The following is a 22,320-nucleotide window of genomic DNA, read 5'->3' on the forward strand; positions in this document are numbered from 1 at the left end:
AGCATTAAAGCTATTGCTAATGTGACTGGGAATGTTCTTCACGGATGAACAGTTCTTTTTTTAATCTTAGAAAAACGAATCAAGAGATACCATTTGGAGGTCTTCAAACTGAAAATGAGTGCATTGGTGTGAGCCCATGAGCAGCTTCAATCTTTACCCCAAGGAAGCTTAGAAAGAGTCTCTTGAGAGAAAAGTTCGAACCCTCTGACTGAACCATTCCCCCTGAGAGACTTGCATTAGCAAAGTAGTCACTCGTTCGTCTCTCAGATGACCAGTGGTCAGCAGAAACTCTTATTTCTTCATGCAATCATATCTTATCTCCCAAATGTCGGGGCAGCTAATGCTGTAGGCTCTGATCAACATCTCTTTAAAAGTCTATAATAGCACTTCTGTGCTCACCCCATTGCCTTTATATGAAGCACATTGCTTGATCCTTTCTAAGGAACGAAAAAGCCTGGGAAGAGTTCAAGAAAGCAGAGGCACAAAATCAGAAGCTATCAGGGATGGCTTTTGAGCATGCTCAGGATGTAATTTCATTATTGTCTAGAGTTACAGGGCTGCTTCTGGGATCAGGGAGTTTCCTAAACAGAATATATTGTTTTTAGATGGCAGCATAATTGTGGTTTTCTGCTGGTATTTTGGTGCGGAGGTGGATAGCTGTTTCCTGTCACCCACCCCCTTGTCTCCCCCCTCTCTTCCCACTTCATTTCATATAAACATAAGGACACAAAACTAAGGATAACATAAAAGAGCCGCCAATAACAAATATTTCTGTTCAAATTCAAAAGTTGGTCTGTGTAGAGTTGAGGAAATTGTCATTTTTAAAATTCATTTACATCGTGTGTAATTAGTATAGTTTTTCCAATGCTTGTTCAACTTTTACATAAGATGCTTTCATATGAATCACATGACAAATGTGGTTGAGCATTATGAGAACTTTTACATTTGCATTTCCTGTTCTGTGTGGATAATTCTGTAAACGTGGGGTCAGCCTAGCAGGCTGGAGGGGAGGGGTGCAGGGAGTGAAAGGGTTTGGAAAATGTCCTTTCCATGTGGATTTTTGGCAGGCCGGGAACTCAGGTATAGTGATTTCTTTGTAGTGTGGGGAACATTTTTATTTCATCGAATGCCCAACACTGGCATGCTTTTGTTGATTGTGTCTATTCTGACCCCTGGCGAGCCCATGGGTGTAAATAGAACTACTCCACGGGGTTTAAGGAGAGCAAAACGCCTCCCTTCCAGGCAGGGTAACATCCGTAGTATCACCACCAGCAGCAATTGTTCCACACTTGGAACAGCCAAGTAACCCCAGCTATTGAGTGGACAAACTACGGCTGGTGGGACTCCAAGTTCCAGGAAAAGGCCATAGGGCCCCAAGAGATTCCCCAGATCTTTACACACTTACCATAGGACTCACAATTCCTTGGTTATTTCTGGCACAATTGTTTAAAATTCTGATGACAATTACTGATATTTTTTCATGCCCATGTACGTGCTCATAAATACATGCACAGAATTTTTACAGACGATTTTAGATTGTGGTTTTAAAATAATATTTTGTGTTTTGAATGAACCATTACATAGCACTTCAGGTTCCTAGGTCAAGATTCTACCCAAGCTGCATTCTTCACTATGCATGACCCTTCTGCTTAGTTCCATTCTGGACTGGTTGTTCCGTTCCATCCATCTCGTTTCCATCTCCTTTTACATGCTCATCTTGGTGTGAAAATAGCTGTTGACTACTTGGTATCCTATCTCTGACTCATAAAGGGCCACTGGGACAGGGCAGAACTGCCCCGGTGAGTTTGCAAGAGTGTCAATCTTTACAGGAGCAGAGTCTTCCCTCTCTTCTGTGGAACAAGTGGTGGTTTCAAACTGCTGATCTTCCAGTTAGCAGCCCATCTCGTAACCACTGTGCCACCAGAGCACCTCTGGGATAAGATAGATGTTTTTGTTCTTAAAGGAACATGGTGCTCCGCGCCCCCTCCCCTTAAAGGAGCTGGTGTTCATTACTGTTAGAGCCAGTTTGCTGTTTAGCTAGACGGTGGCTTCAGGGGTTAGTTTCATTCAAAGTTTAAAGTATCTCAGGGCAATAGTCTTGAGAGTCCTTCCGTCTCGACGATGATTTCAGGGTTTTTAATGGATTACCTGGAACCCATTTACGTACCTTTCCTGTAAGTTAAGAATGAAGTTTGAGTACTGCCTCCTCCCTGCCTTACGCCACCCTACTAACCCTATGCCCCCCAAGTATTCTTTTGAAATGCTTTTGAAGGAAAGCACCGTTGCCTGAAAATCTCAATGAAAAAAAATAATTTATTCTTATGTAACAAAGGAGACAAAAAGGAGTTGTGGGTGCTAGGAGAAGGAAGGGTCTGAATTTCTAGTCTCTCCTTCTATTAGTTTCTTGGTCAATGTTTGATGTATAATTGGTACTCAGTAAACCATTGCCAAGAGGATTGGAGATGATCCACAGAAAAGACACTCATGACTGTCTTAAGAACAACTTTCCCAAAATCAGGGTTTTGCCTGAGATTGGTATTTGCCAGAATTCGGATTGGGGGTTGGGGAATGGCGGGGGGGGGGAGTGAATGTGTGTACAATACCATGATCCACATAGTTTCTATGAATTTCTATCATGTCAATCCATAGACTACACTGGCCAAAATGCACTTGGGTGCCTCAAATGTTAGACTTGTTTCTGTGTATGTTTGACCCTCTGATTCCAAAATTGACACCAAATTTCCCCTCTCGGCTCTAGTTTTTGAGGTACATGCACACAGAACATAGGCCATTTACCACTCTTCACTTGGCTTGCCCATAAAAAAAGCAGTATATTTTAATGTAGTGTTAGCTAGCCAGAGATAGAGGAAGTGTATGCTGGTTGTTTGTGTTGTACTAAGTATTTAGATCAAGTTGTACTTCACATGGTGTCATTTGCTCCAAAGATATATTTGAACAATGCAAATTACATGAATTTGGAATTTTACCCAAGTAACACTTCACCTTTATTTGGAACTGAAGAGCAGGCAGTTCCAGTTTGTTATCTTAAAATGTGGTCAGAAATAGGAGTTACTGAAAATAAATAAGGAGTCCTGACAGCAGAGTGGATTATATGCTTGACTGCTGACTCAAACCAGCTTTTTGAGCCCACCAGTCTCTCTGCAAGAGAAAGGCGAGACTCTCTGCTCTCATAAAGAACCCACAGGAGAAGTTCCTTTCTGTCCTAAAGGGTCCCTGTGAGTTGTAATCGACTGACTGGTAGCGAGATTGGTACGATAAAAAGAGATTCAAATGTCCTGAAGCCCAAAAGAGATCTGTCAGAGTTCAAACTCCTTTATTAAAATTAAAATATTCCAGTGTGTTAGTCTGGGTAGACGAGAAACAAATCCAGGGAGTCTCATGTGTGTATAAAAATAATTTTATATGCAAGAGCAATTGAATATTGAGAAAACATCCCAGCCCAGTCCAGATCAAGTCCATAAGTCTAATATTAGCCCATATGTTTGATACCAATCTATAAAGTCCTCATCAGACTCATGAAATACATGCAATGATGCCGAATACAGGAGGCTCACAGGCCAGTGGGTTGGAGGTCTTGTGGATCCAGTGGGGTTGTAAGCATCTCGGTACTGGCAGAGGTCTCTAGGTGGCTTCTCCGGCCCCAGAGGCCTGGTTGCATCAAGGTAGGTCCATATGGCTTCTCCAGCTCCCAGGACATGGAGTCTATCAGTGTAGTGCCATGTGTCTTTTCAGTAGAGCGTCTCCAAGGGAGTGAGCAGAGAGAGTGTGTCTCCTGCCTCCAAGGAGGAAAATCCAGGAATTCCCAGAATTCTTAGGAGAAGGCCATGCCCACACAGAGGCCTCATTGGCTATGACCCGACTGACAGACTAGACTCTACCCCTTCACTCTTAATCCTCTCACATCCCAAATTGACACCAGATTATATAACTACCACATCCAGTTTTGCTATAAGATGGCACAACTTCACTTGTATACAGAAACTCTTTTTAAAAAGTTAGAATTTTTTTTATATAAAGAAGCTTGGAATCAACCTCACCCCTGAAACATTTAACATGAATTGATATATTATGTGTGATGATGTTGATATATATGTGCGATAGAGTATATATTATCCAGTGATACGGTAACATGTGTTCTGAAATTTTCACCACTCTAAATTGCCCTCATATCTTCCATATCGGTGTCTTTTCGATCTTCTTTTTTTAGTTTGCACCCTTCTCAAGCTGTATTCTGGCTTTGCAGTATCCAACTTTCAGTCTCTGCATATATTTCACAGCCTCCCATTCCTAAGGGACAAAAAACACTGCCATCTAATCAATTCTAACTCATAGTGACCCTGTAGAACAGAGAAGAACAGCCCCTTAGGGTTTACAAGGTTTTAATCTTTTAAAAAATGTTATTAAGATCATTTTATTGGGGGCTCTTACAACTCTTATTTCAATGCATACATCCATTGTATCAGGCATATTTGTACATATTTGCCATTGTTTTTTTCTTTTCTAGCCCTTGGTATCAGCTCCTCTTTTTTTCCCTCTCCCTCATCCCCACTCCTGACCCCTTGATAGATTATAAATTATTATTATTTTCATATCTCACACCAACCACTGTCTCCCTTCCCCCCTGGTTTCTGTTGTTCTTTCCTCTGGAGGGGGTGTGTGTGGTTACCTGTCGATTATTGCGATCCGTTCCCCCTTCCTCACGCCTCTCCCCGCAGCTTCCCCCTACCCTTCTGGTATCACTATTCCTATTCCTGTGCCTGGATTCCCTGTGTCGTGAGCTCTCATCTCTTATCTGTGCCTGTGCACATGCTCCAGTCTAGTCCAGAGTGAGAAGCAGCACTGGGGTCATGATAGTGGGGGGTGAGGAAGTCTCAAGGAACCAGAGGAATATTGTGTGTTTCATTGGTGCTTTACTGCACCCTGGTGACTCATCCCTTCCCTACAGCCCCTCTGTGGGGGATTGTTTTTGTCTACAGACAGGCTTTAGGTCTCTGCTCCGACACCCCTCATTCTCCACAATATGTTTTTGTTTGTTTGTTTCTTTGTTATTGATCTTCTGATGCCTGTTAGCCAGTCCCAATGACACCTCATGATCCCACCAGCTGGTGTGCTTCTTCCATGTGGGCTTGTTCTTTTGCTGCTAGAAGGCAGCTTGTTTAACTTCAAGCCCATAAGACCCCAGACGCTATATCTTTTGATAGCCAGGCACCATCTGCTTTTGTCACCACATTTGCTTATGCACCCATTTTGTCTTCAGCGATTGTGCCGGGAGGGGAGGGGAGGGTGGGGGGTGTGAGCATCGCAAAATGCCAGTTTGTTAGAACAAAGTGGTCTTGTATTGAGGGAGGGTACGAGCTGAGGCCTGAAGTCCATCCACTACCTCAGTGTATTCCCATATAAATATATGTACATAGGCCAGTACCTCTATTTTTATGGATTAATGTATTTACACATGTATACACCTATGCTTATACCTCTGTCTATAGCTTTGCTTCCTAGATCATTCCTCTGTTTCCTTCCTTTTGCCTTATTCCTGCCCCACCATCACATGCCCCGTACTTCAGCCTCTTAGTACTTCCTCTCAAATAGATTGCTCTTGCTCCAACACCCCCAGGATCTCCACATCCTCCTTGTTGTTTATTTTAATTCCCTAGTTGTTCCCCTGACTATGGTGTTGTTTGCTCACCACACCCTTCCCCCACTGTCACCTTCTCTCCCCAAGACCCTCTGGGTCCATCAGCCCCGTCGCTCTCTCCTCAGGCTTACCTCCCATGCCTGTCTTATATAAGTAGGCAAACCAACAATCTCATAGACCAAACAATAAGAAAACAAAAGATTGGAAAAAAGAAAAGGAAAGAAAAAGAGAGAAAAAACATATATAAATCCAGGCCTGTCCGCTGACCTTTGTGACTATCTGCCCCCTGGTCCTGGGGGAATTCCAGGAGCTGCCCCCACTAGCCTAAAGTCTATATTGGGGGCTCTTTAGGCACTTTGTGGCTTGGCTTTACCCCAGTTACTGATCTGTTATGCTCCCTTCTTGGTTTGCCCTGCTGTGGGGGGTTCAGACCACACGCTACCTCCACGCCGTGTGTCCTCATTATTGTCTTCTGTCGCATGTCCTGAGCTGTTGTTGGCCCTACAGTCCTCTTTATGCCTTAGCAGCTCCGTGCAGGGACATGGCCCTCTGGGCTTGGTGTGCCAATATGGGGTCTATTCTGACTGCCCCTTTCTCTTTTTCCTCCTTGGTTTGCTTCCGTGTGGGCATGACACGTTGGCTCTTTCCCCTACCCGTAGTTTCAGTGTTGTTCTCTGTTGCACATACTTCTAGGGCAAGGGTCAGTTTGGCTCTGGTTGGGACCGGGCCTGTAGCCCAATCTTTTCATGCCTTCCTCCACGTGGTTACATTGCCCTCATGGTTTGGTGGGCCATGGTGGGGTCTGTACGCGCACTCCCAATTCTGTGAAGACATAACCAATACTCTCCCCTGGGGTGGATGAGAGCCCTGCTCCCCCCATGCCATCATCTCACTTTCTCCCCCTCCTTTTCTCTCCCCCTCTCCTTTCTTTGTGTTGCATTAATATGTACCTCCTTGGGTTTGGTCTGATCTCCACCCAACTGCCTGTACCTAGTTTGGGATAAGTGACTTTTCTTCTTTACCTACTGTGCTGATTGTGCTTACCTCAGGGGGCTTGTGTTGTACTTGTCCTTTTGTGATTGGCTGACCTCCTCAGCATAATTTCCTCCAATTCTTCCCAAGAAACGACGTATTTCATGTGATCATCTGTGCTTTTCAGTGATGCAAAGTTCTCCGTTGTGTGTACGTGCCAGAGTTTACTGATCCATTCGTCTACAGATGGAAAATTAGGTTGTTTCCAGTTCTTTGCGATTGTGAATTACGCCACAGTAAACATTGGGGTGCATATGACTAGTCGTGTTTCATTTCTTACCTTCTCTGGGTAGATGCCCAGTAGAGGGATAGCTGGGTCATGAGGTAGATCAATTTCCATTTTCTTTAAATACCATCAGATCGCTTTCCATGGGCTGTACATAGCTACAAGACCACCAGCAGTGGAGGAGAGTTCCTATCTCACCCCATCTCCTCCAACATTTGTTGCTCTCTGACTTTCTGATTTGGGCTAACCTCAAGGGTGTTAGATGGTGTCCCATGGTTGTTTTAATTTGCATTTCTCTGATGGCTAATGATCGGGAGCATTTTCTCATATGTTTATTAGCCATCCAGGTCTCCTCCTTAGTGAAACATCTTTTCAGTTCTTTTGCCCACTTTCTCAGGGGCTTAACTGTTTCCAAATTTTTGCAGATCAGGAGGGTATTGTAGATTTTAGTTGTGCCATTGCTAAAAATCCTCTCCCAGTCTGTGGGTTGCCTTGTTACCCTCTTGGTGAAGTCTTTTGATGCACATGGGTGTTTCATCCTTAGTAAATCCCACTTGTCAATTTCAGGTTCACCTGTGTGTACCTTTTCCTATTGCAGGTAGCCTATTTTTCCCTGGGCCAAGGGTCTTAGGTTTGTCCCGATTTCTTCATGGATGGTCCTGATAGTTTGGGGTTTTACTTCTAGGTCTCTGATCCACCTTGAGTTTGTTCTTGTGCATGGGGTGAGGTAAACATCTTGTTTTATTTTTCTACACGTGGATATCCATTGTTTCAAGCACCACTTTTTACAGAGGGCATCCGCCTCCCACTTGATGCTTTGGGGCCCTTGTTGAAGATCAGTTGTCTATATGCTGATTTTTTTATTTCTGGGTTTTCTGTTCTTTCCACTGGTCTGACTATCTGTCATGATGCCAGTACCATGCTGTTTTGACCACTATGGCTGTATAATAGGTGCTAAAATCCAGTAAAGTGAGGCCTCCGACTTTGTCCTTCTTCTTGACTCCCAGGTGTCCTTTCTGCTGATTCTGGGATTCTTCCTTCTCCATATGAAATTGGTGTTCAGCTTTTCCAATTCTTTGAAGAAGATTGCATTAGAATCAGAATAGTGCTAAACTTATAAAATGCCTTGGGGAAGATTTACATCTTTATTATATAGAGTCTTCCATTTGTGAAGGTTACTTTCCTGTAGTAGGGTCTTGTAGTATTCCTTGTATAAGTCTTTTGGGGTTTTTTGGTTAAATATATTCCTAGGTGTTTATTTGTTCCTGGCTATTGTGAAGGGTACTGCCTTCTTGATCTCTTTTTCTATGGTCATGTCCACTGTCATTCTTCCCTCTATTGCTGTCAGTACTCCTGTCATGGAGCTTTTGGGATTGTCAATGTACAGAATCATGTCATCTGAAAATAGTGATAGTTTCACCTCCTCCTCTCCCAGTTGGATGCCCTGAATGCCCTTCTGTGTCTTATGTTGTTAGCTAGGACTTCCAGTACGATATTGAATAGAAGTGGGGCCAGGGACATCCTTGTCTGGTCCCTCTTTTCAGTGGAATTTGATTTCGTCTTTTCTCCATTGTCTGTGATGTTGGCTGCTGGCTTTTTGTAGCTAGCTTGTATTGACTTGAGGAATTTTCCTTCCATTCCTATCTTCTTGAATGTCTTAATTAGGAATGGGTGTTGCATGTGGGCAAGTGCTTTTTCTGCATCTATGAACATTATCTTGTGTTTCTTTTACTTTATCTTATCAGTGTGGTGTATAATATTGATGGATTTTTGGATGTTAAACCATCCCTGCATCCCTGGAATGAATCCTACCTGATCATGGTGGATGATATGTTTTATATACTTTTGTATTCTATTGGCCAATATCTTGTTAAGGATTTTTGCATCTGTGTTCATTAGAGATACCAGTCTGTAGTTCTCTATTCCTGTGGGATCCTTGCCCTGTGGGATATCAAAGTTATACTGGCTTTGTAGAATGAGTTTGGGAGTTTGACATCCTTTTCTATGCTCTGGGATAATTTTCTATGTGCTGGAGGATCCGTATCAACTCTTCCCTGAATGCATGGTAGAATTCTCCTGTGATGCCATCTGGTCCGAGAGCTGTTTTTGTTGGTAGCTTCTTGATAACCATATCTCTTTCTTCTTTTGCTATTGGCTTGGTGAGGTTCTTGACCTCTATGAGGGATAATCTAGGGACACCTTGTTTTTCCAAGTATTTGTCCATGTGTTCCATGTTGTCGAATTTATCAGAATAACGACTTTCATAGTACTTTGTGATTATCCTTTTAATCTCATTGGGATCTGTTGTGATTTCCCCTGTTTCATCCCTGATCCTGGCTTTTGATGTTTGCTCCTTCCTTTCCTTGATTAGATTTGTCAGCGGTCTTTCGATTCTGTTGATCCTTTCATAGAACCAGCTTTTTGCTGCATTAATCTTTTGCATTATTCTTTGGTCTTCCCACTGGTTTAACTCTGCCATGATTTTTATTATTCTTTTGCTATTGGATGGGTTGTTCTGTTGACTCTGTTCTAATTGCTGGAGGTTTTGTGATAGCATATTAGTCGTGAGTCTCTTTCTTTTTAATATATGCATTTATTGATATCAAGCTACCTCTGATAACTGCCTTCGCACTGTCCCATAAGTTTTGATATGTTGTATTCTCTTTCTCATTAGTTTCTAGAAACTTTGTAAACTCCTCTCGAATCTGGGCTAGTACCCATGCATGTTGCAGAAGATCGTTACTCATCCTTCAATTGTTTATCCTTGTTTCTCTGCTTGTCCTTTTATTAATCTTTGTGGCGTAGTGATACAAGAAAGACATCTGAGTAACCTTTATGTGTTCGAAATTACTCAAGTTCAACTTTTGTCCCTGCATGTGGTCTATTCTCAAAAATGAGCCATGAGCGCTTGAACTGTATTTGAATTATTTTTGCATTTGGATGGAAAACCATATATATGTCTATCAGGTCCAGTTGCCCAATTGTATTGTTTAGCTCTATAGCATCCTTGCTGAGCTTCTTTCCCAGTGATCTATCACTATCTGATAGTGGTGTATTAAAGTCACATGCTATGATTGTTGAATCTGTAATTTATTTTTTCATCTTTTGAATAGTTTTTCCTGGGGCTCTCGTTAGATACGTGTATATTTAATATGCTTGCTGGTTCCTAGTTTACTGATCATTTGAGCATTATAAAGTGCCTCTCCTTGTCTCTTTTTATGGCTTGAACCTAGAAGTCAATTTTGGTGGAGATTAGGATTGCAACCCCTGCTTTTTTTAAATTGCTCTTTGCCTGGTATATGTTCCTCCAGCCTTTTATTCTTAACTTATTTTTGTCTGAATATTCGAGATGTGTCTCTTGCGGGAAACACATTGATGGGTTATGTTTTCTAAGCCACTGTGCTACCCTTTTTCTTTTAATGTATGAATTGAGACTGTTGGAATTCAGAGTTATTACCACAATCTGGGGATATAGTGCTGTCATCTCATGCCTTTTGGTTTGGGTGTTTAATTATATCCCTTCATGTCAGTGTGCTGTGTTTGTGGGGGGGGGCTTCATTCTTGCCTTCTTTTCCCTCTGAGGCCATGTTATTTTGACAATTGTTATCGGCATGTTGGCTTTTGGATGGAGTTGGACTATATGGTGGTCTCCTGCTTGAGGTTGGTGGATGTTGGTCTTCTGATCATAGTGAGTCAGGGATCTTCTTCAGGTTTGGGTGTCTTATGGCATATTCTTTGAGATTTTCCTTGTCCTGGAAGACCCTTATATCCCCATGTATCTTAATGGATAATTTGGCAGGGTAGACGATTCTTGGGCAGGTGTTTTTTCATTCAGGTTTTTGGAAGATGTTACTCCACTCTCTCCTCCTCTTCATGGTTTCTGCTGATAGGTCTGAGCATATTTTTACTTGAGCACCCTTGTATATGACCATCTTCCTTTCTCTTGCTGCTCCTAAATTTTTCTCTTTTTCCTTGAAGTTGGATAATTTTACTATTATGTGCCTTGGTGAGTTGTTCCTGAGGTTTAGTCTAATTGGGATCCTCTCTTATTCCTGTATGATTGTCTGGTTCTCATTCAGTAAGGTGGGAAAGTTTGCTTCCAGAAATTCCCTCATTAATGTAGCTGTTGACTTCTTTGTTGTGTCCTGTTCTGGTATACCAATTATTCAAATATTGTACCTCTTGGTAGCATCTGTCATTAATCTCAGGTTTTCTTCCACCTCTTTTATTATCTTATTTGACTGTCCTCTGGTTTGCTGAAGTCTGCCTGGTTGTCTTCAAGAACTCCGATACAGTTCTCTGCCTCCTCAAGTCTATTCGTAAAATCCATGATCTTGTGTGTAGCTTCTGCTGCCTCATCCATTAGCTCCTGTATTTCCCTTTGGTGCATGGACTTCATCTCCTCTGTTGTGGACTTCATCCTCTCTCCCACTGTGTCCTTGTTCTGTGTTGCTTCCCTCAACTCCTGTATTACCCCCAAGCAGCCTTCTGAAAGTTTCTTTTTGTGGTAGATCTATGTCTGATTCTTCTATGAGCCTCATTATCTCTGCTGTTGTGTTCTGTCTTTATGGGGTTTTTTTTTTTTTTAGAGTATTTTGATATACTGCTGTTTTTGTGAAAGTTTTATAGAGGTGGGCACCATGTTCAGGGTGCCCCTGAGTTCTTTCTCTGTGTAACTGGTAAGGGTGTTTTGGAGGGATGCCTGTGGCCTACTATGGTGGTGGGTCAGGCTGCTGTGTAGGCAGTGCTCCATAGCAATTCAGTGGCCAACAGTGGTAAGGAGACGTGGTGGCTGGTGATTGTATGTATGCCTGTGGGGTGAGTTGGACTGGGCCGTCGGACTATGATATGCCACCTTTTAAAGTTTTATAAAGGTGCCTAATAGAAGACATCGGTGGGGGAAGCCTCACTGTCATAGGAAAGGGTGCTCAGCAAGGGTGTGAACAACCCCACTACCGTTTGTACAGGTTCTGGGGGAAAGTCTCCACAGGGAGGAGGTTCCTAGCACTGGTGTGGGCATCTGTCACTACCATGGGCTGGGTGCACCGCGCTGGCCTGGGACAGGCCGCTGCTGTTGTAGGTGGTGGGAGGGGAGTAGCTCTATGTGCAACAATAAGGATGAGGGGCAAATTCGTGGGTGGTGGCTGCATTCAGGTCTGAGATGGTGTGGCCATTGTGAGCTGGGGAGCCCCAGGGCCTGGCTTGCTTTTCTCCTGGGCTCCAGAGCCAGGCTAGATGTGGAGGATGGATGCCCTATGGACTAAACATGCACTCTCTGATGTTCCTCTTAGCTGGGGATGCTGGTGAGTGCTAAGCCTTGCTGCCAAGCAGGTGGGCTGCACTTCTTAGCAGGTAGGCCACACTGTGGGGGGGCAGTGGTCTATGTGCTCTGCAGGTACCACAGACGTAGCTGCCACAGGGGTGTAGGGGTCTCAGGCAATTGTGTGGAGGGCCCTGCAGCACAGGTAGCCCAACCTACTGCTGGTAGATTGCAGTTCAGTTCCTGGGGCCCTGGATTGATGGATGGAGGGACCAGAGCTTGGTGGCGTGACTGTTGCCATGTGGAGAGGGGGGGGACCACAGAAGAAGGGAGTGGCTCCCCTAGGGGAGTGCTGCGGGTGGATAGTTGCTATGTGGGGTTCCCGCCGTGGCTATGTGGGTTTGGCCAGGACAGCCATCCAGCTCCTTGCATAGCAACCAGGTGGAGGTGGAGGGGTGGGGGAAATCAGAGGGTGGTGACCACAGCAGTGGTGGCATGCAGGAGCAGCATGGCCATCCTAGGCCAAGAAATCCCAGGGATCAGGTGTCAGATCTCCGGGAGCTCTGGCCCAAGACAGATGTGTGGGAGGATAACTTCCAGGATAGAGGAAGCACTCCGAGTTGTCGTGGGGGTCCCCTCACATAGCAGAATCCTTCCACTAATCCTCCTGGACACTGGACTCACCATTCCCCATGGAACTCCCAGTATGTGCTGCTTACCTGGGTTCTGTCTTGCCTCCTCCTTTAAGTCTTTTAAAGGCTGCAAGGTGACTGGTGGGTTTGAACCACTAACCTTATGATTGGCAGTTCAATGGGTAACCAGCTAGACACCATGGCTCCATATACAGCTTCCCTCAGATGCCCTTTAATACTTAATTCATTTTATTGGGGGCTCCTACAGCTCTTCTAACATTCCATACACCAATTGTATCAAGCATGTTTGAACATATGTTGCCATCATAATTTTCTAATTATTTATTTTCTATTTGAGCCCTTGGTATCAGGTCCTCTTTTGTCCCCTCCCCCCACCATCATGACCCCTTGATAAATTATAAATTATTAATGTTTTCATATCTTACACTGAACACTGTCTCCTTCACCCACATTTCTGTTGCCCATTCCCTTGCAGGGGGATGGGGGCAGGGATTATGCATCATTCATTGCAATTGGTTCCCTCTTCCTTTCCTCCTCCCCCAAACTTCTCCCTACCTTTCTGGTATAGCTGTTCCCATTTTTCTGTTCCTGAGGGGTTTATCTGACCTATATCATGTGTTGTGAGATCTTACCTCTACCAGTGTACATGCTCTGGTCTAGCCATATCTGAAAGACAGGACTGGGTCATGATAGTAGGGGGTGAGGAAGCCTCAAAAAACCAGAGGAATATTGTGTGTTTCATCAGTGCTATACTGTGCCCTGGCTGACTCATCCCTTGTGACCCTTCTGTGAGGTGATGTCCTATTGTCTACAGATAGGTTTGGGTTCTCTGCTCAAACCCTCTCATTCACAACAATATGTATTTTTGTTTCTTTGGGGTCTTCTGGTGCCTGTTACCTGATTCCATTGACACCTCATGATCACACAAACTGGTGTGTTTCATGTGGGCTTGTTGCTTCTCTGCTAGATGACTACATGTTTAACTTCAAGCCTTTATGACCCCAGATGCTGTATCTTTTGATAACTGGGCACCATCAACTTTCTTCACCTCATTTGCTTATGTACCCATTTTGTCTTCAGCGATTGTGTCAGGAAGATGAGCCTCAGAACAGCAATAACAGAGACAAAAAGAACACAAAGCATTGAATAAAAAGGGGGAAAACAAACAAAAAAGAATAAAAAGGAAAAAATACACCACATAAAAAAAATACAGAAAAAGCATATATAATTCCAGGTCTATCCACTGAACTTTATGACTATCTCCGGGGTTTCTGGGAACTGCCTCTCCTAGCCTGAAGTCCATTTTGGGGGCTCATGGGGTTTTGTGACTTGCCTTTGCTCCCATTGCTGATCTGTTATGTTCCCTTCTTGGTTCGTCCTGCTGTGAGGGTGTTCAGACCAGACACACTCCGTACTATGTGTCCCCATTCTGTCCTTTGTCATGGTTTGCTCCAGAGGCGACATCATGTCTTGAGCTGTTGTTGGTCCTTTCTGTGCCTTAGCAGTTCCGTGCAAGGACGTTGTATTCTCATTCTCATTAGTTTCAAGAAACTTCCTAATTTCCTCTCTAATCTGGGCCAGTACCTATTTGTGTCACAGAAGATCGTTATTCATCCTTCAGTTGTTTGCCCTTGTTTTTCTGGTCGTACTTTTGCTGATCTCCAGCTTTATGATGTGGTGGTCTGACAGGGAAGTCTGAGTGATCTCTATGTGTTTGAATTTACTCAGACTCGACTTGTGTGCTCTATTTTTGAAAATAAGCCATGCACACTGGAAAAGAATGTGAATTTTTTGCATTTGGATGGAGAGCTCTATAAATGTGTATCAGGTCCAGTCGCCTAATTGTTGTGTTTAGCTGTATAGTCTCCTTGCTGAGCTTAATTCCCAGTGATCTGTCTTTCTCTGAAAGTGATGTATTAAAGTTATCTACTATGATTATAGAGTCTGTGATTTCTTTTTTCATCTTTTGAATAGTTTGACAAATTTTGCAGGTCTCTTGTTAGGTGTGTACATATTTATTATGCTTACTGATTCCTGGTATACTGATCCTTTGAGCATTATATAGTGCCCATCCTTGTGTCTTGTTATGGTTTGCTCCTTGAGATCAATTTTGTCAGAGATTAGGAGTGCAACCCTTGTTTTTTGTAAGTTGCCATTTGCCTGGCATATTTGCCACCAGCCTTTTATTCGTAGTCTATGTTTGTCTGTAAACTTTAGATGTGTCTCTTGCAGGCAACAAATTGATGGCTTATGTTTCCAAGCCAGTCTGCTAACCTTTGTCTTTTATTGGGCAAGTGCAGGCCATTGACATCCAAAGTTATTACCACCCTCTCTCATACCTTTTGTGTTGGGTGTTTTCCTTCCCCCCTTCATATCAGTATACTGTGTTTATGTGGAGAGCTTCATTCTTGCCTTATTTTCCCTCTGAGGCAATGTTATCTTTGTAATTGTTTTGGCCCGTTGACTTCTGGATGGCAGTGGTACTCAACCTGTGGGTTGCAACCCCTTTGGGGGGGTTGAACAACCCTTTCACAGGGGTTGCCCAATTCATAACAGTAGCAAAATGACAGTTATGAAGTAGCAATGAAAATAATTTTATGGTTGGAGGGGGGTCACCACCACATGAGGAACTGTATGAAAGGGTCACAGCATTAGGAAGGTTGGGAACCGATGTGGATGGAGTTGAGCTATATACTGGTCTCCTGCTTGTGCTTGGTGGGTGTTGATATTCTGACCACAGTGAGTTGACCAGGATTTTCAAGTGTTGGGTGCCTTATGGCATATTCTTTAAGTTTCTCCTTGCCCGGGAAGACTCTTACCTCACCCTCTATCTTAATGGCTAATATGGCAAGGTAAAGAATTCTTGGGTTGGTGTTTTTTCATTCATCTTTCAGATGTTACTTCCCTCTCTTCTCCTCTCCATGGTTTCTGCTTTTAGGTCTGAGCATATTCTTACTTGAGCACCATTTTATGTGACCACCTTTTTTCTCTTGCTGCTCTTACAATTTTCTCTTTTGCCTCAAAGTTGAATAATTTCACTATTATATGCCTTGTTGAGTTCTTCCTGGGGCTTAGTCTAATTGGTGTCCTCTCTGCTTCCCGTACAAATGTCTGGCTCTCATTCATTAAGGTGGGGAAGTTTGCTTCCAGGAATTCCCTCGATAATTTAGCTGTAGGCTTCATCATTGTGTTTTGTTCTGGAAGACTAATTGTTAAAATATTGTCCCTATTTATAGCATCTGTCATTGTTCTCGGGTTTTCTTATGCCTCTTTGATTATCTTGTATTTTAATCTTTCCCGGTTGGTGACATCTGCCTGATTCTCCTTGAGATCACTGATACAATTCTCTGCCTCTTCTAGTCTGTTAGTGAGGTCCATTATCTTGTGTTTTGTTACTGTTACCTCATCCATTATTTCTTGTATTTCCCTTTGGTCCTTGAACTTCATCCCCTCTATCATGGACTTCATCTCCTCTATCATTGTGTCCTGATTCTGTGTTGCTTCACTCACATTCTGTATTACTCCAGGCAGCATTCTGAATATTTATTTAGATTGCAGATCCACATTGGTTTCTTCTATGAGTGTTGTTAGGTTTAGGATTTCTTCCACTGTTGAATTTTGTTTTTCTTGTTTTCTCATTGAGGGTGTTGAGACATTGTTGTCTCTGTGTTGTTTTGCGAAGAACTGGGCAACATATTCCTAGGAGGCCGAGGGGCCCTGAGCGCTTTCTCTGTGTGACTGGTAAGAGTGCTTTTGGGGACTACCTGTGGCTTACTATGGTGGTGGGTCAGGCTGCTGAATAGGTGAAGTGCCACAGTGACTCAGTGGCTGGAGGCGGTGGGGGGCCTTGGAGAGTGTGCTGAGGCTGGCAACTGTAAGTGTGCCACGGAGCTGGGTTGAAGTGAGCCTGTAGTGTAGGCACGGGTCAGGCCTTGACTCTCTGGTCCCAATTTTCAGTCTTTTAAAGTCTGTCTGTGGAGCCCCAAGTTGGTAGAGCCAGTTTTTTATTTGGGCATTGGCTTTCAGCCCGGCTTTTCCTGTATTGTTATGTTAAAATCCTAGGCTGTGCTCTGGGGATTGGAGTTCTGCCTGCTAATAGACCAGGACCAGGTTTGTGGTAGTTTACCTTCAAAGTTACACAAAGGAACACAGCCTGGAATTGTACGTGTTTAAAAATTTTTTTGTTTTTCTTTTTATAATGGGCTTGTGGCATGCCCTGTTATCAGGGCTGTGCTGCACTGTTTCCCAGGCAAGGGGGACCAGATTAGCCAAGTGGATCTGAATTCTACCCTTGTAGCTCTCCTGTGTTACTCCTGGCTCTCCTGCACAGCTATGTAATGGGTAAATATTCCAGGGGCTTCTTAATTGATGCAAATTCATGACTAAATATATTTTTTACCCATGCTGGCAGGCATGAAGCTGGGGAGAGGGGGAAAGGGGATTGCTGATGTAGTCACTCCATTCCTGGCTGGGCAGGGAGGATACAAAGCCTGAGATTGCAAGAGCTGGATGGATAGCAGAGGGGGGAACTCTGGTGTGAGGTCTAGTGGCTAGTTCTCGGAAGCACTCTGAGAGCCTTGTATTATGAACACCTTTAGCCAGTAGCCTGGGAAATTACTGCACACTGCGTGTTTCGTATCTTGGGCATAGGAAGGGGTGGTAGACACTGTGCCACTGGATCTGATGAAGAATTAGCAGAGCCCAGGGGTAGACATGGTGAAGTTACAGCGTTTCAGGGAGTTCTAGAATCGCTCCATGGGCCAAAATCACAGGGGGGAGTCTGGACCAGACCCTCATACATGGAATCTATTTTGAGATCCCAGCCTCCCGATATTGGCCTCCTTACCTCTTAATTTTCTGATCTAACAACAGGAGCACCGGGCAGGTGATTCTATCTGGGTGCCATCTTGATTCCTCTCCCTCAAATATTTTCACCATTTTTGTTTTATCCTGTAATTTGTAGGTCTGAATTCTTCTCATATTTAAAACTAGGAAGATAAGTTAATAAATTAGTATAACTTAATGGCTGAGGAAATATAGTACAACACGATATCTAAGAAACTAGAGCTGATGTGCTCTATCCAATGTAATTTTCTCAATCTGTGCCCCCAAATAACCCCAGGAACAGTCTCAAAACCAAGGAAAAAAATTTTGTTGTTGTTGGGCTGTGGTTGTTTAATGATACATGTTTTTCTCCAGAACTTCTGGGAACATCTGTGGGATAAGAATTTGTACTACAATTAAGAATTTTAATTTGCAAAAATTAATGCACACCACATATAGGAGATTTTTAGTAAACAGATTGCAAAAAAACACTGACTACCCTGGCACAATCTTATTTTGCAGCATCTATTCAATAACTAATGATTGCTTTATGATCACTTCTGTGTTCAACCTAATTTTTCCAGGAACTGCACTGAGTGAGTTTAGCAACGAGGGAGGAAAATCCTCTTGAGTCTACCTTAGTCTTTCAGCCATGTCTCCTTTCCATTTAGTGCTATTTCTACCTCCATGTCCTCAGATTATAATTGTTTGCTGCCCTCTGTATACCTTCGATTCACATTATTCCTGTTACTTGTCCCCTTGTTTGTCTACCCAAGGCATACACTCTGGTATCCACAGTTTTAGTGCTTCCAGAAGACAGGGAACTAATACATGTTTGTAGATGACTGTCATTTTGCTTCACTTCTCTTCTGCTCCAAATCTTTGGAGACTTGTAGGGATTGCCAAATTACTGTTCTTATTGCTTTAATGTATGGATTATATTGTGGTATGCAAGGAATACCATTCTACTTCCAATCCAGAGATGTATGTTTTATGTATAATATGTATACTTGTGCTGCAGTGAATTACTTGATATGGCTCTTCTAGCCATAGGCTCTGTATTGCCAGTAAATAACTAGGTGGGACCATGCAAATAGGGTATATGGAACTCTAATGTGGAAATTGGCCAGTTTTTCCATCCTATTGGGTTTTAAATGAGTTATCACAGAAGCAGGAATGAGATATTTCACTGCCATCAAGAAAGAAGAGCCCAAAGTGGACCATATTCTCTAACCCCAAGATCCTTGTACACTGAACTTCCTCAATCCAGGAGACAGAGCTGTGATGCCAGTAGAGCAGTGACAGCAGAACCAAGATCCAGAACACAATGCGGTGGCAGGTTTCCAGAGCCACCATGTGAGGAGAGCTGAGGGTCTTAACAAAAGACTTACTTGTGGTATGGGGGTGGGGGGCCTCTGAGAGGCACTTAATTGGAGACAGACACATAGAGTTAGAACCTAGCACCTTCAGGCTGATGTTTATGGTGGAGGGCAGGCCTCTTGGGGCTTTTATCATCAGTGCTAAAAGAGCTTTGTACTTGCCTGAGTAGGGCAGAGAGCTGTAGTGAGAGGCCGGGGACCAGAGGCGCTAAGGACCATATCTAGCTGTACTTCTTCTACAATTTGTTTTTCTGACAATTCAGTAAACTTTCAATGTCCTTCACCAATGCCTTCATTAAAAGGAATCAGGTCTTCTCTGGCCTTCCTTGTTCATTGCCCAACTTTCACATGCACGTGAGGCAGTTAAAAATGCCAATTGCCCGAGAGGGTTTCTAAGGCTGCAGATCTTCATGGAAGCAGACTGCCACGTCTTTCTCCTGTGGAGCGGCTAAGCCTTTGAACCACCGACCTTTTGGATAGTTGCTCAGTGCAGTAACTGCTAGTTAATCAGATCTCCAGAAGTGAATTAGGCATCCCAACATAGACTGGAAGCGGGTTTGTTTGTTGCCAACAGGTCACTTGCAGCTGGCTGACCTCATTTGTGCCGAGTCGAATGACTCCATCAAGTGGTCAATGCTGTGACCATTTGAGAGCAGATCCAAGGCCATCTTCCAATGCACCTCTGCACCCTCATTAGAACTGCTACCCTTTTGGTTAGTAGCTGAACTTTAACTGTTCGTACTACTTAGTTTTGTGTTGGCAGACTGAGGCACTTTGTAATGAAATGATCAACTATCCAATTGGATGTAAGTAAATAAGGAGATGTTGTGAAGAAGATAAGACAGGAGGGAACGGGACCAGGAAAATCAAGACCTGGTAGAGAAGGAGCAATGTCCAAGGATGCTGCTATCTCTACCATTGTCTGTGGTAGATGTAAGCTTTAGAAAAAGATGACAGTTGGCAGTGCCTTTTCTAGGAATATTTGCCATTTTATAACATTCACTAGAAAGGCGGCTAAAGAGAAACGAAACTGAGAGTTCTAAAATAAACTTAAGGAATTCTGGTTGCACCGTGGGTTAAACATGGGGCAGCTAACCCACAAGGTTGACACTTCAAACCCACCCACTGCTTCACAAGGGAGAGATGAGGCTGTCTGTGCCCATAAAGATTGATGGGTTTTTTGTTTTTTAAGATTTATGGTTTCAGAAATCCTAGGGAATAGCTCTATTCTGTCCTATCAGGTCACGATGAGTTGGAATTGACTCAGTGGCAGCAGGTGAAGAGGAATGGACCTGCTTTTAGTGTGCACATTATGAAAAGCTGGAATGGGGAGAAATGGCCACCTCTCTTAAATTAGTCCTGGTGGAACAGTGAATTAAGTGTTGGACGACTAACTGAAAGATTGCCAGTTCAAATCTACCAGCCACTCCAAGAGAAAAATATCAGGCAGTCTCAAAAACCCTTTGAGAGTGGTCCTACTCTGCACTGTCCCAAAGGATTGCTATGGATTGATTCTGACTCAATAGAAATAAGTTTTAATGTAGCTGGAGATGCACCCACCTCAGGTCGAGAATGGAAGTTATGCATGTCTTGGAAGGGTTTTTTAAAAAATGAAGTCAGTGCGTTACTTTCTGTGTTCAAGTGATAATTTAATTAACTAAATGTGAAAAATCAAGGAGGCAGGAAATGATTACATTTCACGTAGGTCTTAAAATCAGCTAGTGCCAACCCTTCTGATGTCAGTTGGCTATCAGTCAGTCAGCATGTCAGAGCCAGCTGGCACTGTGACCAGCCTCTCTGTGCCAAGGAGCGCAACACCCCAGAACCTCCACAGTTAATTGACATGTTCCCAGAACACTTACTGCCAAAGGCCTCACACTTGCAGTTCTAGAGACTTAAGCTATGAATTGTACTGCATGAAGGCCAGGATGGTTCATTCCAGACAGCCTGTGCAGTCACACAGGACCCGGGCTCCAAAGAGCTATGTGCTCGGTTTACTTCTCTGCTGTTGTCGTCCTGAAGTTTGAGAGAATTGTTAACAGAGGCCCTGCATTTTCATTTTGCCCTGGACTCCACAAAGTCTATAGTCTGACCTGGGTTCTTATCATTGCGTTTTTCCTGTTTGCCCCATCTAATTATGTTTCTTTTGCGCTCTGAGCCTTGTGACTATATTACCTACCCAAACATTAGAATCAAATCAACAACAAGCTATCCCAGAGGACGCTGATGCAGCAGGGATTTGGAAACCTTCAAGGTGACATTAGTCCTAATTTTATCATGTTGCCTCCAATGACTGCCTTATGCATCCTTCAAAGGAGACAACCATTCTCCACCTTCTCCTGCTTCCTCTATGCCTCAGCCCTGACGTATGCTTTTGATTCCCCAGTGAACAGTGGTGCTAGTGATACTGTACCTGCCAGGTTGATAACCTGGAAAGAAGGCTGTGCCAGTCAAGGGGAGGGCTCACTCAAAACTTACTGCCTTTGAATCCATACCGACCCTTAGAGACCCTATGGAGCAGAGTAGAACAGCCCCGGTGGGTCTCTGAGACTGTCACTCTTTATGGGAGTAGAAATCCTCAGCTTTCTCTTGAGGAGGGACTGGGGCTTTAGAACTGCTTACCTCATGATTATCAGCCCAACAACTAACCCACTACACCACCAGGGCTCCTTAAAGAGAAGAGCAATGAATGGATAATAACCCAGATTACTAGTGGGTGTCCTGAGGTAAGCCTTTTTTTCTGGTTCCTATGCAGCAAGGACCTTGCACCCTCTTTCTATTTCAATATCTACCACTGGAGAATTGGGGAAGTAAAGTCTGAATTACTTGTATCTGAGAGGCTTTGAGACACACATGTAACTATAGATGAAAAGATACTTCGTATTTCAGCTCTTATCTGTACCCGTGTACATGCTCTGGTCTAGCTGGATTTGTAAGGTAGAATTGGGGTCATGATAGTGGGGAGGATGGTGGGGGGTGGGGGGTGGGAAGCATTAAAGACCTAGAGGAAAGTTGTATGTTTCATCGGTGCTATACTGTACCCTGACTGGCTCATCTCTTCCTTGTGAATCTCTGTACAGGGATGTCCAATTGTCTACAGAAGGGTTTGCGTCTCTACTCCATGCTCCCCCTCATTCACATTGACAGGGAATCTAGTACAGATAAACCCCTCAAGAACAATAATAAAAGTAGTGATACCAGGAGGGTAAGGGTAAGGTGAGGGGATAAAAGGGGAATTAATCACAATGATCTACATATAACCCCCTCCCAGGGGTATGGACAACAGAAAA

At 43.6% G+C, this 22,320-nt stretch overlaps 1 protein-coding gene across 1 annotated transcript in view; it reads left to right on the forward strand.

The window, feature by feature from the left end:
* Positions 1–22,320, forward strand: part of HPSE2 (heparanase 2 (inactive)) — a 668,247-nt gene that overhangs the window by 456,873 nt on the left and 189,054 nt on the right. The gene's annotated exons all lie outside the window — the stretch shown is intronic.

Source organism: Echinops telfairi, unplaced genomic scaffold (genome assembly GCF_000313985.2).
Source record: "Echinops telfairi isolate 266 unplaced genomic scaffold, ASM31398v2 ScPeMD7_70;HRSCAF=299, whole genome shotgun sequence".
In the NCBI taxonomy this organism is placed as follows: Eukaryota; Metazoa; Chordata; class Mammalia; order Afrosoricida; family Tenrecidae; genus Echinops; species Echinops telfairi.